The following is a 16,546-nucleotide window of genomic DNA, read 5'->3' on the forward strand; positions in this document are numbered from 1 at the left end:
GTTGTTTAAGCCACCTGATCTGTAGCCCAAGCAGACTCATCCACCCTGTCCTGTCTCTTTTCCCCTGTGGTTTCTCAGTGCTTGATATTACACATCTGTGTGTTTATTTGTTTATCTCCCTGACCAGAATGTAAACTCCATGAAGGCAGACATCACCTTGTTCATGGCTGTGTCCCCAGCACTGAGAACAGTGCCTAGCACGCGCTAGTGCTCACACGTTCATGGAGCGAGTGAGCCATCCTTCTGGCACTGAGCTTCTGGGCCCAGAATCATCCTCCCAGGTTACTCAGTGCCTTCCTAGCGGGTCACTCCCTTTCTTGTGTTCTGTTACCCTTTGAGATGTGGCCCCTGCTTACCTCTCCAGCCTTGTGCCTCACACCCCCTCACACATCCCCGTGGCCGGACTGATCCGTTTCAAGAAAAGCTAGTCCAGCTCCTCTGACCCTTGCGACACACTGTTCTCTCCCCTGGCCCCGACACACCCTCCCTTTGCCCATCTATCCCTCTCATCTTTTTTTTTTTTTTAATTAAGCAATTTTTTTTAATGAGAGGGAGAGATATATTTAGAGACATTTATTTTAAGGAATTGGCTCACACAGTAGTGGGGACCAGCAAGTCTTTAGGAAGGGGACACAGGTAAGAGCTGGTGTTGCCATCTTGAGTCTGATGGTTGGAAACTCAGGTAGGATTCCTTCTTCTTTTTTTTTCTTTTTGGCTGCGCCTTGTGACATGTGGGACCTTAGTTCCCTAACCAGGGACTGAACCTGTGCCCCCTCCATTGGTAGCAGAGCGTCCTAACCACAGGACCGTCAGGGAAGTCCCCACCCTCTCGTCTTGATGCCTCCCACATTTCTGTTTGTCCCTCAATAGGGGGCTGCCTGTCTTGTCCATGATTGTGTCCCGAGAGCCAGGTACAAGACGAGGCACAGAGTGGACTTCAGCCAACATTTACTGAATGGATTCTGACCTCTCCCCCTCCTCATTTCTGCCCTCTACAAAGGGGGCTTCTGTGTACTCTTCCCCACTCACCACCAGGGGGAAGCGTGGAGTAAAGAAAACACCAGGCTTCTGCTGGGTTCAAATTCTGAAGCTAGTGTTTGTGACCCTTGGACAGGTGTCTCTGAGGCTGCTTTTCCTCTCATGTAAAATGGAGATAATTATACAGACTAATTATGGTGGTTGTGAGAATTAACTGAGTAAATATAAGGCCCTTCAAACGTTCCTTTTTGCCCTTGGACTATTTCTTCCCCACTAGGTACTTAGCTGTAACAGGTTTCCTCAACTAGTAGGAAGCTATGGGAATGCTCTTTCCAGCCTCTCTCTCCGCAGGCAGTGCCTCCCCTCTGCCTGCCCTTACCAAGAAGAGTGTGCCTGTGTGTGCGGGAGAACCCTGGCCCCTTGCCCACCAGTCCTGTGACGGTGGGCAAGTCACTTAGCTTCTCTGAGCTGATGCTTTCCCAACTATAAAACAGGGATGTCGCTATTTGCCTACCTGACAATTTGTTCTGAGGGTGGATATGAAAAGCACTTCATGAACTCCTGACCTGCCCTTCGCCTTGACTCCTTTCGCTTAATGCTTTTTAAAATGAGTGCTTTCGAGGTTAAAATAATCTCCGGAGCGGATCTCACCCTTGGATGGCAAAGTCAAGGGCCTCCCAGGGTGGAGGAGAGTGGTCACTCTTCTTCCTCAACATAACCAGGCTTGCTTGGGCTGATTTCACGGGGGATTCACCCGACAGAGCCTCCCGAGGGCCTCATGGCCCTTAACTTACTCAAGAGCTCTTGGCTCTGGTACACAGTGGGATGAAATAACTGTTAGTAGACAAGGCCAGGCATCGCTATGTGCTGATACCCCTTTAATAGTTTCATGTAGATAGTTTAAAAGGACAGCACGGACATCAAAACTCTGAAAGATCCACCTGGAGAGAAGGAGGAAGAAAGACTTCCCACCCCACTCCACCCCAAGACCTCAGAGCACTGGGTTTTGGCATGCTAACCTGTTTGTATTTATTATAATAAACTTGGGTCTTTGTAAGTGATACCTGGCACTCCTTTTTCTTAGCTGGATTCCTCTAGCGCACTACCCATGTACCTGTGAAGGAGGCTGGAAGGAGTTAAGAACAACGACTTTATTTACTATATACCAGGGAAGTATCATTCTTCAGCTCTGCGGCCAAGAGCTGTGGTACCTGGGTCTGCTAGGGCAAGTGCGAGTTCCTTTGGCTGGCTGGAGAATTCTCTGGGGAGAGGGCTGTATGCTCTGTTCAGACCCTGCCCTCTAGTGGCCAAGGGGACCAGCCGTGCAGCCCTGACCCTCCCAGTCCACCCCGCCAACCTCTAGGAACCTGGTCCCTGTCCAACGGTGAGTGGAGAGAGGGGAGAAACACTTTCCCCGGTAAAAAGCTAGTCTTCCCTGAGCTCCTTTCTCTCCACCTGGCTCTTGAAATGTCCACTTCCCTGAAAGTGGGAGGTAGGGGATGCGGGCTGGTGGCATGGCTCACAATCTCCATTTCTGAAGCAAAAAGCCAAACTAATGTATAAGGACTTGAGAGAGCACTGGTCTTGGAGTCACGAGCTGTGAGCTCAGGTCCTACCTCTGTGTGTACTTTCTGTGTGACTTTGGACATTTTTGTTAACTTTCCGTGAACAAGCCTGCGTATCCTCATTTGTACAATGGGACTCAAACAGAGCGCCTCCCTCACAGAACTATCCCAGGGGTCACATAGGTCAAGTATGTAAAGCACTTCATACTGTAAAAAGTGTTATACAGATGTGAGGCATCGCTCAAATTATTGCTGGAAGAGCCTCTTCGTGGCTCCTTCTGAGTGTTCCTCAGGCAGCAGAGGCAGTAGGCACCCCATCCTGGATGGGGTGCCACTGGGTAAGATCCTGGCGACTGTTTTGGAGGTGCTTAAGCCCCTTGTGGGGTGGTGAGAGAGCACCCACCTGGAGTAAAGAGTCAGGGACCTGAATTCCAGCTTTACCACTTTCCTGGGCACTGTGACCTTGGGCCGCTCACTTAACATGGCCAAGTCTCTCTTACTCTGTACACTGAAAATGATGCTGCTGCCTGCGGGGTGGAGGGGGCACGTGGGGGAGAGTGTAAAGCAAAACAACTATATAAAAGGGTCTGGGGTGTGGTAGCTGCTTAAGTACAGACTTTGAATCTGCATCTTCATGTATTTGGGGCTTAAAGAAGCTAGAATTCAGTAGCTTGTTATATGCCCTGAAGTTTGAGTTGTTCCTTGTGGCGCAGCGATGTTTAGAGAGTGCAAGCATATGCTTTGAAATCAAAAGTAGGGCCTAGGTAAACCATTAAAGGAAGTGTGCCATGGGGTAGGGCTGTTTATATTGGTTGGAAAGCAGGGCATTTTTCCCTGAGGCAGGCTTTCTGCAGAGGAAAATCTGGATTCGAGAGAGATTAAAAGTCTCAAAGGTAAAGGAAAGATGTAAGGAAATGGCCTGCACTGAATCACTGCAAAGGACAGTATTCATCAGAGACTTAATTTGGAAGGAAATAGAGTGTGAAATAGCAGCAAGGCTTTCAACTCTGGGCACCGTGGCCTTAGAAACCCAGTCAGTGCTTCAGAGGCTTGCCAAGGCCCAGCCTGGGAGCTACATCCAGAAAAGCAGCCGGGGGATGTCCAGAGACCACAAATTGCTGAGCTTGGGAGGAACTGATTGAGTGTGTAATTAAAGGGAGGGTTGTATAGCACTTGGGTAAGTAGAACTTGATGGGGTCAAACCAGCAGGGCTTCTGGGAGATGAGAGAGCAGTCCCTGGAGCTGTTAGTAATGGAAGCCGAACACATAACGTTAGACACAGCTCACCTGGGCCTTGTGGGGAGAAGGATGGAAGAGATCAGGAAGAAGAAAGGTTGAAAGAGTGATTGCTCCCGAGATCCAGGTGTCCCCAAATGCTTAATACCCTAGTGGTTCAGTTCTAGGAGTGAGGTAACATTATGGAGCAGTGGGGAAAATCCCCAGAAACTGAAGGTCAGAGAGCACAATGGAGATGTAATGGATGCTGAATCCTGCTTGGGGGTCCAGGTTGTGTCTTGGCGTACACCAATGATGGTGACAGCTAGAAGGCAGCTGCCAGAGTGTAAACGGGCAACTTTGATCATGTGTAGGGATGAGGAGAGGAAATCATTCATGGTATATTTGTGGACAAAATGGTCATGTATAGGCTGGATAGTGAAGCAATTAGGCATATTCATAACTGCTTGAATGCCTACAGCCAAATCCCTAGTATTGCCTAGTACACAAGGGCCCTCGTGATAGGCCCTCTGCCCACCTCTCCAACCTCTTTCCCTACCTCTTGCTCTTCACTCAGTTCTTGAGGTGTTGGTTCCTTCTTGTCTTTCAGACCTCAGCTTAAATGAAACTCTTTTTCATGTAAGGATGTTTCCTTACATGTTTATGTGTATGTTTAATTTAGTGTTTATTTCTGCAGAGACACAATAGAAACTCAGTAGTTAGACAGACAGGCTCTGAAGCCAGATGGCCTAGGTTGATGCTCCATCCTTTAGGATCTTTGTGACCTTGGGCAAGTACCTTAACTTCTCTGTGCCTCAGAACACTTAACCTATAAAATGGGAATAATAACAATATGTATTTACTTCATAAGATTTTGTGAAAAATAAACATGTAAAGTGTTTAGAACAATGCCTGACACGTAGGAAATGATCAATAAATGTTACCTATTTTAGTAGTAGTAGTAGTAGTAGTAGTATCCTGCCTCTCCCTCCATAATCAGCAGGAATCTTGCCTGGTTTGTTCACCGCTGTGTGTCTCTCCAGCACGTAGATCACGACCTGGCACATACGGCCTCATCACGTATTAACTGAGTGAATTTGCTGAATTAATAAAGTAACTAATTCAGTGGTCGATCATTCTTCAGGGAGGTGTTTCATGTTGTATTGTAGGCCTCTGCCCTTCTGCACATATTTTTCAATGGTTTGCATAAAAATGCAACTGAATAACATATAGAGTGCAGGCTAGTCCCATTTACTAAAGGCATAAAACTGGGAGGAATAGCTTATTGAATGACTGGATGAATAAGTGAATAAATGATGTGTGTTAGGCATGTCCATGTTGATATCTTTCTTTGGATCCTGGGTCAAATATTACAAGATGAAACTTAGCGGGGAAAAATACAGAGTTCTTGATCTCACAATCAATTGCCCTGAACAGTATAGGGGTTGTAGTGAGCAATTTGTTCAGTGTGAATCAACATGATGTGTTCCTCAGAATTCTGAATGTGCTGTGTCTGCACTGGTCCCTGAAATGACGGAGGTGATGGTCTTGTTCTGTCTTGCCCAACTCGGAGCACACCCAGAGAGCTGTGCTCAGATAGCAGAGCTAGACAAACATGTCAACTGGAGAAAGACCATCAAGGGGGAGGGATGGAGGGGCTGAGGGCACATCAAAGATTTTTTTATGTGGGTCCCAAGGACCACACTCAGGCCAGTATGTAAACTGTAGGGATATACAGACTTTAGATCATTATAAGGATAATCTGTGAAATATCAGAGCTGCTGTGCATGAACTGGGCTACCTCTGAGGGTTCCTGTCACTGGAGGATTTTGAGCTTACAGTGGCATTTAGCCAGAATATGGGAAAGGGTCACACACCAGCCAGGTGGTGGAATAAATGGCCATTAAAGTCTCTGCTCACCCTGAGAATCTGTGGTCCTGTGATTCCACAGCATCCCTCATTCCCTGTGAACAGTCTGAGTCAGACACAAGCCTCATTTTGTTTTTCATGTGGTCAAGGATGGGGTTTGGTCCTCTAATTTGATGATTCTGAACTTTAAAGAAGAGGGGAGTGCTTGAGAACGTGGTGACCTCAGTATAACCTTATTAAATGTATTGCCACCATCACCTTGGGCCGGTTGGGCTTTGAGAGTCCAGGGCACAGTAGCTCTTGAAAATACCTTCTTGCAACCGCTCCCAACATCCTATCTTGGAATGTTCACTCTGGTGCTTCTTTCTCTAAGCCTTTTCTGTGCTGCCTTTCAGGAGAGCAGCAAGAGGGCTCCTTGGGTCTCTCTTCTGAAAGAAGAAACACAGTTTCCAGCTAGAACCTTCCTACTGCCCAGCCAGCACACATCTTGTGAGCTTTTGAATTTACTCACTAGAGCAGCCATTTCGGATCTTCTCCTTTTGCATGGTGAGCCCTGGGATGAATCTTAACAATGCTCTGATAACTCAGCTTGTGCTAGGTGTATGCACCTATGTTATCTGTTATCAGGCTCATAGAAAGTCTGTGACATCCAAACATAAAGCTTCTGGCTCAGAGGGATCAAAGTCAACGATCCAGGGAGGGGCAGAGGCAGGACGCAGATTCCCACCTTTGATCTTCAGGTCAGCTTCGGTTTTCGCCCCATATCCCCACATCTGTCCTCTGAGATGTGGCTTTCCTTTTGCTTTGTCTCCTTCACCACATGTGATACCTTCTTTCTTTCACTTCCCAGTATCTTCCTTTCTCCAAATCTTACCTCCACCTGTGCTCTGGTTCCTTTTCTGCTTCTTGTGATCTTCCTGCCAAGGATGGCACGTGTTCTCCTGTATCCTTAATCCCTCCCACTCAATTGGTTCCTTCCTTTCTGTCTTAAAAATAGTAATATTTTCATTATGCTAAACTTTAGTTCTCCTTTCCTTCTATCTATCATCTTATTTTTCTTGCCTAGTACCGCCTAACCTACTGAGTGTATATAACTCACTAACTCCTTGTCTCTCTCACACTCAAACCCTTTCCCTGACACCCTTGCAATCTGGCTTCCTTTTTTTTTTTTTTTTTTTTTTTGGCTTTATCAAAACTGTACTCTGGAAGACCAAAGCATCATTTAATCAGTTTTGAGACCCATTCTTAGTGCCCTCACATTCTTCAATTCCTCAGTACCATTTGGCCCTATGGACCATCTCCTATTTCTTGAAAGCCACTTTCCCACCCTCTCAGGATTTATACAACTCTGTACTTTTGTAGCTACTCCAGGGACCGATTCTTTTTTATCTGGACAACCATTTCCTCATCGGTTACATGAGAAAGGTGGTGATACTCTCAGATTTAGAGTATCAGAGGGTCAAAAACACAAAAGCAACTGTGGTCCTAGTTCTCTAAACCCATGCAATATTAGACTCCAGAATCTGAAGACCAAGAGCTCCCTGGCCCCCCAGTAGAGCCTAGAGTGGACTCTTAAACTAATAAAAGTCTGTGAGCACTTAGAGAAGAAAGCAGTAATTACCATTAGGAGTCAGTAGTTAGCTAAACTGTTTCTTTTGTTTGGGTTAATAGACCAATGAGTCAAAGATTCCCAAGAAATTGATAAAATCTTTTGGGTTAGTTTCTGTTTCTCAGCAGTTTCTTTTTCTTCTTTCATGTCATACCTGTGCTTGTAATCACCTGTCCAGTGTCTGACTTCTTCAATCAATAGACTATGATCTTGGTGAGGGTGGGACCATTCCTGACCACTTCACTGCTGTATCCATAGTTCTTAGCTTTGTAGGTACTGATCAAAAGAATAGATAAAAGGGTGAATTGCTTAATGAGTAGGTGGAAAATGTGAACTGGATGATAATAGATTTACAAATAATTGCAAAATTATACTTAAAATATTAATGAATTACTGAATTGATGCCAATCTAAAGATTAGCTCTAACTATAAAACTCTTAGAAGAAAACTTTAGGGGGGAAAAGCTTTATGACATTGGGGGAAAGCTTTATGACATTGGATTTGGCAATGATTTCTTGGTTATGACACCAGAAGCACAGGCAAGAAAAAAGAAAGTTGGACGTCAAAATTTAAAAACTTTGTGCTTCAAAGGACACTATCAACGTGAAAAGGTAGCCCATGGAATGGGAAGTATAAATCATGTATCTGATAAAAAAAATTGATACCCAGAATATATAAAGAACTCCTGCAACTCAACAGATACAAACAACCCAACTTAAAAATGGGCAAAGGGACTTCCCTGGTTGCACAGTGGTTAAGAATCTGCCTGCCAACGCAGGGGACACAGGTTGGATCCCTGGTCCAGGAAGATCCCACATGCCATGGAGCAGCTAAGCCCGTGCACCACAACTACTGAGCCTGCTCTGTAGAGCCCGTGCGCCATTACTACTGAGCCCAGGTACCACAACTGCTGAAGCCCAAGCACCCTAGAGCCCATGTGCTGCAACTACTGAGCCCACATGCTGCAACTATTGAAGCCTGTGTGCACCTAGAGCCTGTGCTCCGCAACAAGAGAAGCAACTGCAATGACAAGCCCGCACACCACAATGAAGAGTAGGGCCCGCTTGCCACAACTAGAGAAAGCCCGCACAGCAATGAAGACCTAATGCAGCTAAAAATAAAAATTAATCAATTAATTAAAATAATAATACTAAAAAAACAGAAATGAGCAAAGGACTTGAATAGACGTTTCGCTATAGAAGATTCACAAATGGCCCATAAGCATGGGAAGCAATGCTCAACATTACTAGTCATCAGGGAAATGCAAACTCAAACCATGTCACACCCATTAGGATGGCTATTATTAAACAAAACAAAACAAAACAAACAGAAAATAACAAGTGTTAGCAAGGATGCAGAGATATTGGAACCCTTGTACACTCCTGGTGGGAATGTAAAATGGTACAGCCACTGTGGAAAAGTGTGTGGCAATTTCTCAAAAAAATCAAGCTTAGAATTACCATAGGATCCAGCAATTCCACTTCTGTAAGTTAATGAAGTTGACTTACATTAAAGGTTAATTAAAGAAAAAACTGTTAAAGGGAAAGAAGTTAAAGCTGGGACTCAAACAGATATTTGTACACCCACGTTTATAGCAGCAGCATTCACAATAGCCAAAAGGTGGAAGTAACCCAAGCATCCATTGACAAAGGAATGGATTTTAAAACTGGGATATATACACACAATGGAATTCAGTCCTAAAAAAGAAGGAAATTCTCACACATGCTATAACATAGATGAACCTTGAAGAAATTATGCTAAGTGAAATAAGCCAGTCACAAAAGGTCAAATACTAAATGATAATTCCACTTATTTGAGATACCTAGAGTAGAGACAGAGAGTAGAATGGTGGTTGTCAGGGGTTGGGGGGAGGGGAAAATGGGGAGTTATTGTTTAATGGGTACAGAGTTTCAGTTTTACAAGATGAAGAATCCTGGAGATAGATTGCGGTGATGGTTGAACCACAGTGATGTATTTACTGCCACTGAACTATTTTTACACTTAAAAATAGTTAAAATGATAAATTTTATTTATTTATTTATTTTTACCAAAATTAAAAGAAATAGGTGGGGAAAAAAAAGAGTAACTCTAATTATGAACTTCAGGATGTTATTTTGGGCCCTTTCATCACTTGGATGAAAATCTTAACTGCTTTGCTTTTAATACACAAATTAGAGAGAACCAGTATAAAGAATGTTAGAACAACTTTCTAAGGACTTCAAGATTCTGGAATAATAGGTTAAAATTAATATTGAAATTAAGGAGGAATAACTGTAAGATTCCAAATGCAAAATATAAAATAAGCAAAATTTATATAGGATTAGGGCAATGACTTATTTTACATGAAAAATATCTTGGGGTTTTCATTTCCTAAAATTCCAAAGTAACCCCATTGTAGAGATATTTTTTTTAAAGATAAACTTTTGCCTATTAGTATAACCATGTTCAGATAAAAGGAAGTAACAGTCTCACTGTGCTCAGTGCCGATCAGAATACTGGGGCAGCAAACACTCTCTTCAGTTCTTGGTATTGTACTTTCAAGTTTATAAACTGTAGTAAAGCAGGATAAAACTGTGAGAGCTGTTAGGGAACTCAAAGCCAGATCTCGTGGTTCTTGATTGATGGATAAGGGGATTTAGCCTGGGAAAAAGAAAATTAAGAGGGACAGAATAATTGTTTTCAACTATCTGAAAGGCAGCCAGGTGAAATAAGGACTGTCTTTATGCTGTATTTACTCTTAAGAGCAGAATTGGGATAGACAAAAAGCTAAAAGAAGCCTGATTCTTTGTATGGCAGAATTTTCTAAATATTAGAAGTGATGACATTCAAGAGAATGGCTGTCCGGTACTGAATGGCCACCTGTCAGGAACGCTGTAGAGCAGCAGGTGGGTCCTTTCCAGCACCATGATTCCAGCTTCCTTTCAGTTGCTCAGTCTTGGCATCATGATGGACTCTTGACTCTTCTCTCTTCTACTTCTCCCCTCCCCCCCTGCCCCCGGGGTGATATCTAATGACATCTTAGAGGCTCTGCCTTCACAGCCCTCTTGGCTTCACCCTTTACTCTCCATTGCCATTGCCACCAGCCTCACCTCTCAACACTGAATGACTTGTGCATGCTGCCAGTCAGCTCCTCCAGCTTTTGGGATGCTTGCTTCAATCCATTCTGCAGGCCCCTGCCAGACTCATTTTATAAAATGTTTATCATGTAATTCCCCCAATCAAGACCAAAGAGTGGTTTCCCGCTACTTCCCATATCAAAATGAAATTTATTTTCTTGGCTTTGGGGCCATTCTTCTTTCCCTCTCTTTTGAATTTCACATTCTATTACTCAAATGATTTATTTTTGGCTCAGCTGTCCCCTTCAATGTCAACTCGCCTGATCGTCTTCACCTGTTTGTTCCCACATCCATTCCCTCATTTATGCTGTCCTTCTGTGTGTCCCTCACCCCCAGCTTTATTATAAAGACCACCTCATGTACCACAACCATACAAAATCTTTCCTAGCCACCCAAACTCACACGGATTCTTCCTTTCTTTCATTCACTTAATATTTACTAATTGCTCTTAGAATGCAGGTACTATGCTAGATACCAGTGAACAAGTGATGAGCGAGAAAAATTCGGTTCCTGACTTCATGGAGTGGGTGAGATAAATAATTGCTATAACGGACACAAACAGGATGTTCTATTACAAAATGATGGGTGTGTGTGTGTGTGTGTGTGCACGTGCTCTGAGGATGAGTGGCTATTGTGATGGGGTAATCAGAAAAGGCCTTTCTGAGGAGGTAACAATTAAACTGAGACCTAAAGGATGTGAAGGAGTCGGCCATTGGGAAGGGACACAGTGAAGAGCACGCCACTGCAAGAAACCAGCGTGCGAAAGAGTCCTGAAGCAAGAAGAGCTTGGCACATGGGAGGTACTGGAATTAGAATGGTTTGGCTGGAGCACAGTGAGTGAGGGGTGAAGGGCATGAGGTGAACCTGGAGGATGGCCCTGTGAAAGACCTTGGATTTTATATGAATTATAATGGAAAGCCATTAAAGGGTTTTAAGGAAGGAATCGATGTATACGTCTTTTTAAGATGACTCTGGCTACTACGTGGAGAATAGATTGAAGGAGAGCAAGAGTGGAAGTAGATGTTAAGAAATGAATGTAATAGACCAGGTGAAAGATGTTAGAGAAAAAGATGGAGAGAAGTAGGTAGATTTAAGATATGTTTTTGGAAATAGACATAAAAAGATTTGCTTATGGTTTTACATGAGGAGTAAAGAATTAAAGGTGACTCCCCTTGTTTCTGACATGATAGCTAGGTGGATGGATATATATCATTTACTGTGATGGGGAAATGGCATATGGGAATTAGACTTGGGGGAAATTCAGAAGTTAAGTTTAGGACTTAAGTTTGAGGTGTTGGCGAGACACAAGGCAGCGTCAAAGGTGCCAGCTGACTACAAGTCTAGAACTGCTGTGGACAGGCTGAGAGGGAGATAGAAATTCTAGACTTACTGTCATACAAATGGTATCTAGTGATTTGTGACTGAATGAATTAGAAGAGTAAACAGAAGGCCTAGGGCCAAGCCCAGGACATGCTTGTATGCTGATGGGAATGATCTAAAGGCGGGGGAGAGATTAATAATGCAGGAAGGGAGTTGGAGGGATGATCACAAGACCAATAACTGCATTCTGTATGGCCCTAGTCTGTCTTTATTGGCTAACTTAGCAATTATTTCAATACGGACCATGAACATGGAATATGGTGATGCTGAGGACAGGAAGTAGTCCTATTTTGCAGTCATCGGTGGCATATATCTCTTCAATTAGTTGTAGGTTCCTTGTACGCAGCTATTATACTTTCCTTTTACTCCACTGTGCCCAGCACAGTGCAGGATATAAGATAAATACTCAATGCTTCTTATAAGGCCCGTGCTGAAACCATGGATTCTGTTATATAATACTAAAGACCATTTCTTTCCTGGGCCAAGTGACGCCTAGTTCATACTTTGTACAGATGTGATCCTTGTATTTCCTTATTGGTATTGTTACACATCTAAATAATACTGACTATATTTTAAAGGTCTTACAGGCACTAAGTATAATAGGAATGAAGAGGATTGTAGGAATTCTAGCTTCATGGACAAGGAAAAGACAAACTAATCTTTACGACAGTGTGTTGACATTTCAAAACTAGCATTTAGTTATTTACATACTGCAGTATATTAAAAGTACATATACATTTGTATAAACAAATCTGTGTGTGTTTATAAAATTTTTTAATAGCTCAACTACTGACAGCTAGAATAGAGAACTTCACCAAAGCTTAGAAGATCTTTTGCATTTTGGAGAACAAAGTAAATCACACTAATCCAGGATTCCCTGTAAGCAAATACATTTTGAGTGAATGCAATGGTGATGACTCAGGGTCTAGCAAGGTGCTGGGCCTGGCTGGACGGTATCTGATGCTGGGAACTGAGTAGCCAGAGGCCAGCGCTCCAGCGCTCTTAAAGCACAGCTGAAACACGTGCTTAGACCAGAGTGACTCACAGGGATGGGCGGGAGTCTCCAGGAAAAGAGACTCACGGCGAAGCTGTGGGGTTTCTATGCGGGAAGTGGGGAAAATGAAAGCTCAGAGAGCTTGGCAAAGATTGAGAAATAAACACAGGCTCCTAGGAGTCTTCAACAGAATTTAGACTGTGGCAAAAAAAAAAAAAAAATCTTGAAAAGTTAAATGCACCCTCAACACTCATTAATTGGATGCTGAATACCACTGAGATTTCTAAGTCCTTTTTGCCTTTGACCCTAGCTCCAGCCACAGGAGAAAGAAAGAGGGAAGCTAGCACGGAGCTGTGGGCAGGTTGTACAGTAGGAAGAACCAGACTTCCCAGAGTCACACATCAACCCAGTCCTGTCCCGCTCTCCCCACCACAGGGAAGACACACACTTTCCTAAGGCTGTTTGTTTGTTTGTTTTAACCTGTTCTTTGGAACCCCAGGGTCCCTCATAGCTGCTCTGGGCTCTGAGGGGGGATTTTGCAAGGGAAGTCTGAGTTCTTTTATGTTTCGTGAAATAACTGAATTTCTCCATGCTTTAAATACGGGTGAGGAACACATTTCTAAACCTTCTCTTTATCTTCTTTCTGTGATCATATACTCACCTTCTTCCTCTGGCAGTACTGGTTGCCAAGCACAACTAAGCACTGAGCCAGAAAGTTAACAGTTGCAGTGTGGTTACCTATAGGCAGAAAACACATCGCGTCTGTTACAGTAACCCAGATAAGGAGCCCTGTTCAAGAGAGAGAGGCTTTTTTATTTACACAATTCTCAGAGCATACTTTCTTTTTAACCTAGTTTATTATTTAACTCCCTCCAATATAAAATATTGGGCCACAAACTGGCTTCTGAGATCTATAACCGTTTGCTTTAAATGTATCATTAAAATTTTACCACCAAATTAAGATTCCTTGACTTTTCTTAAATATAAGTGTTTGTGACTTTGAAAAACATGACTGGTCTGGGTTAGAGAAAAGAAAGTGACAGTAGGCTCAAGTTATTTAAGCAGCAGAAGAAATATGATACAGTTTGATGTTTTTTTGAAGCAAAAGAGATGAGTCTGTGAGTTTAAAGATTTTGTAGAATAAGCAAGTTTTTGCAAGTGATCTTCCTGTGGTTCTCTCACCCCACCCCCAGCCTATCCTCCACACCCTAGCGCAGTAATCGTTCTGCGGAGCCAATCCGATCACCAGTTTCCCTTGCTCAAAACTTTGACATTCAAACTCTTCAGTGGGCCACCCCGGGTCCTCCCGTGACCTGCTCTCTTTCTGGGCTAATTTCTTCTCTCCACCTCCCTTCAAGCACCTCCCTTCAAGCAACAAGCAGGCCTTTGCTGCCCCCACTTCCTGTTTAAAAGCCTACCACCACCCTCCACCAGTAAGTGCTCCCTCCTTCAAGAGTAAATTCAAAACCACCATTCGTGGAGGCTTCACTGCACCTTCCTCTCTGGCCCACGGCACTCTGCCCGCACCTTCACTATGGCAATGATCACAGGGCACGGACGGAATGGCTGATTAACACACGCATTTCCTGGTCCCAGCCTGAGCACAGTTCTTGACACACACTAGGCTCTCTCTAAATGGTTGCTGAATAAATGAGTCCTTGGGTTAAATGCAGCTTTCCTCTCCTCTCAGCACTTTAAAAGTAGTCAGAAAAGGGAAAGGAAGTGACTAAAGTGTAGACCGTTTAAACGGAACACAGCACCCACCCTGTCTGGTGTACCCCTGGCCACTGGGAAGGAGAAAGCAAGAATAGAGACCAGGATGCCAGCTCTGCTGTGGAGATGCTGGAACTTTTCACAACAGCCAGGACCTGTTACTTCATTTGTGGGGCCCTGTACAAAAAGGAAATGTGGGGCCCCTGTTCAAAGATTAAGAATTTCAACAGGTGACAGCAGAGCATTTAACCAAGCTGGGGCCTGTGCAGCTGCACAGGTCGGATACCCAGGAAGCTGCCCTAATGACAGAAGTTGCATCGTGATCATAATATCAAGGAGTATAGGAGAGCAGGGAGGCTGGGAAAATTCTGGATCGATGTTTTAAAAAGTAACTTTAAAATATGTAAAACTGCTTCAAAACTTGTTATTTTCTCTTGCCCCAACACTTCATGAGGCCCCTGATGTTTGCTTGTTTTCATTTGTAAGTGCAGGTTCTTTTAAAAAGTAAATCATTTTATTTCACATTGTTTTACGGAAAATACTACACACGCTTCATTAGTCCTTAAGAAATAATGCTATGATCCACACCTCGCCACTTACCCTGGAAATAAAGTAACACATCATTATTGCATTTCTTTCATATAATCCCAAAGTTTCAGGAGGGGCAGGGGTGGGAGAGACTTGCTTGGCTTTCACAGGATTATGTTAACATGAAATATGTTTATCACCCTTTCGCTGATTTTTAAAAAAATCTTGCATCATTCGTTCTCCATGCAAAAGCATCCAATCTCTCAAACGTGATTTTATTTCCTAGCAAGACTAGCAATAGCAATTGTTACATTTAAACCCCAAATGAACATGTTTATCAGATGTCATCATGATAAATGTATATATGCTGATAATGTAAATGAATGAAGATTTATGAAGGCGTCTTTCCAAAACCCAACTGCTTTGAAATGGCTAAGTTGGTTTGCACTGCTGCAAGTTCTCCAGCAGGGGGTGGCGCGCAGAGTGCCACGTCCCCAGCCTCTCCCAACAGGGGTCCACGAGACTCCTACCTGCCTTTGGCTCCCTCCTTGGGACAGAAGCAAAGGGACCACAGAGCATTAATGACCACAGCACTATGAGGTGCAGCAGGGAGTGGGGCTGCCCACGAAGCCAGTGGACAAACACCGGGTCCCAGCCTTCCTTTCAGGGCTCTCATCTCACGCTCCCCATGCCTGGCGGTTTCCCTGTTCTATTACTTCAAAGTCAGAATAGGGCTAAATTCATGAAACAAAGTCCTCATTGTACTCTCCTAATTTCTCCACAACGCAAAATTTTCACTGCCCAGGACCATGTGTAAAGATCGCATTGTGTCAGAATTCTTAAACTAGTAAGCTCAGTTTTCTCACCTGCAAATGAGATGATTACTACCTACTTCCTAGGGCCCCTCGAAAATTTGCAAGAGAATGCAAGTGGAATGGAGGTGGCTGGCAGAGGAGGTGCTTAAATCAAATCTCACTTTTGTGGTCTGGGGCTCTTGTGTTACTGAGAAGACAGGGTTGCTGAAGGTAGAAGAGAAAACAACTCTCAAAATGCTTCTCGGAGAGAGATAAAGTCACAGGTAAAACTCTGACTGTGGAACACCAGCAGAGCCCAATCTGTACAAGTCTGTCTGCAGACGACTCTGCACCTGCCGCTCCTTGCTTAGATTCTCTCACCTGAGAACAAACACACACACAGACGCCCACTCGCTTAGCTAAAGATGCCTACAACTCAAAGAAATACACACACCAGAACAAACCGAACTGCACAGAAACACAAACAGCTGGTCCCTTAGATGCGTACCTTGCAGGACACACACTGACGTGCTGAAGGTGTGTGTGTGGAAGTGAACTGTGCAGACTGAGCAGGGCTGGCAGCAGGGACGCTGGGCAGGCAGAGAAGTGGGGAGGCAGAACGGACAACAGAAACCTACATTTGCAAGCACAGTAATAATATTTTACCTTAACAAGCTCCAGGGACATTTCATGGCTTTTCAAATGACTAAAAATATACCTTTGGCCTTCTTAATTACTTCACACCATTACCTTGGCTCTCACAAAAATTCCTGGTAAAGACCACG

This window comes from Hippopotamus amphibius, chromosome 1 (genome assembly GCF_030028045.1).
Source record: "Hippopotamus amphibius kiboko isolate mHipAmp2 chromosome 1, mHipAmp2.hap2, whole genome shotgun sequence".
Taxonomy (NCBI): domain Eukaryota; kingdom Metazoa; phylum Chordata; class Mammalia; order Artiodactyla; family Hippopotamidae; genus Hippopotamus; species Hippopotamus amphibius.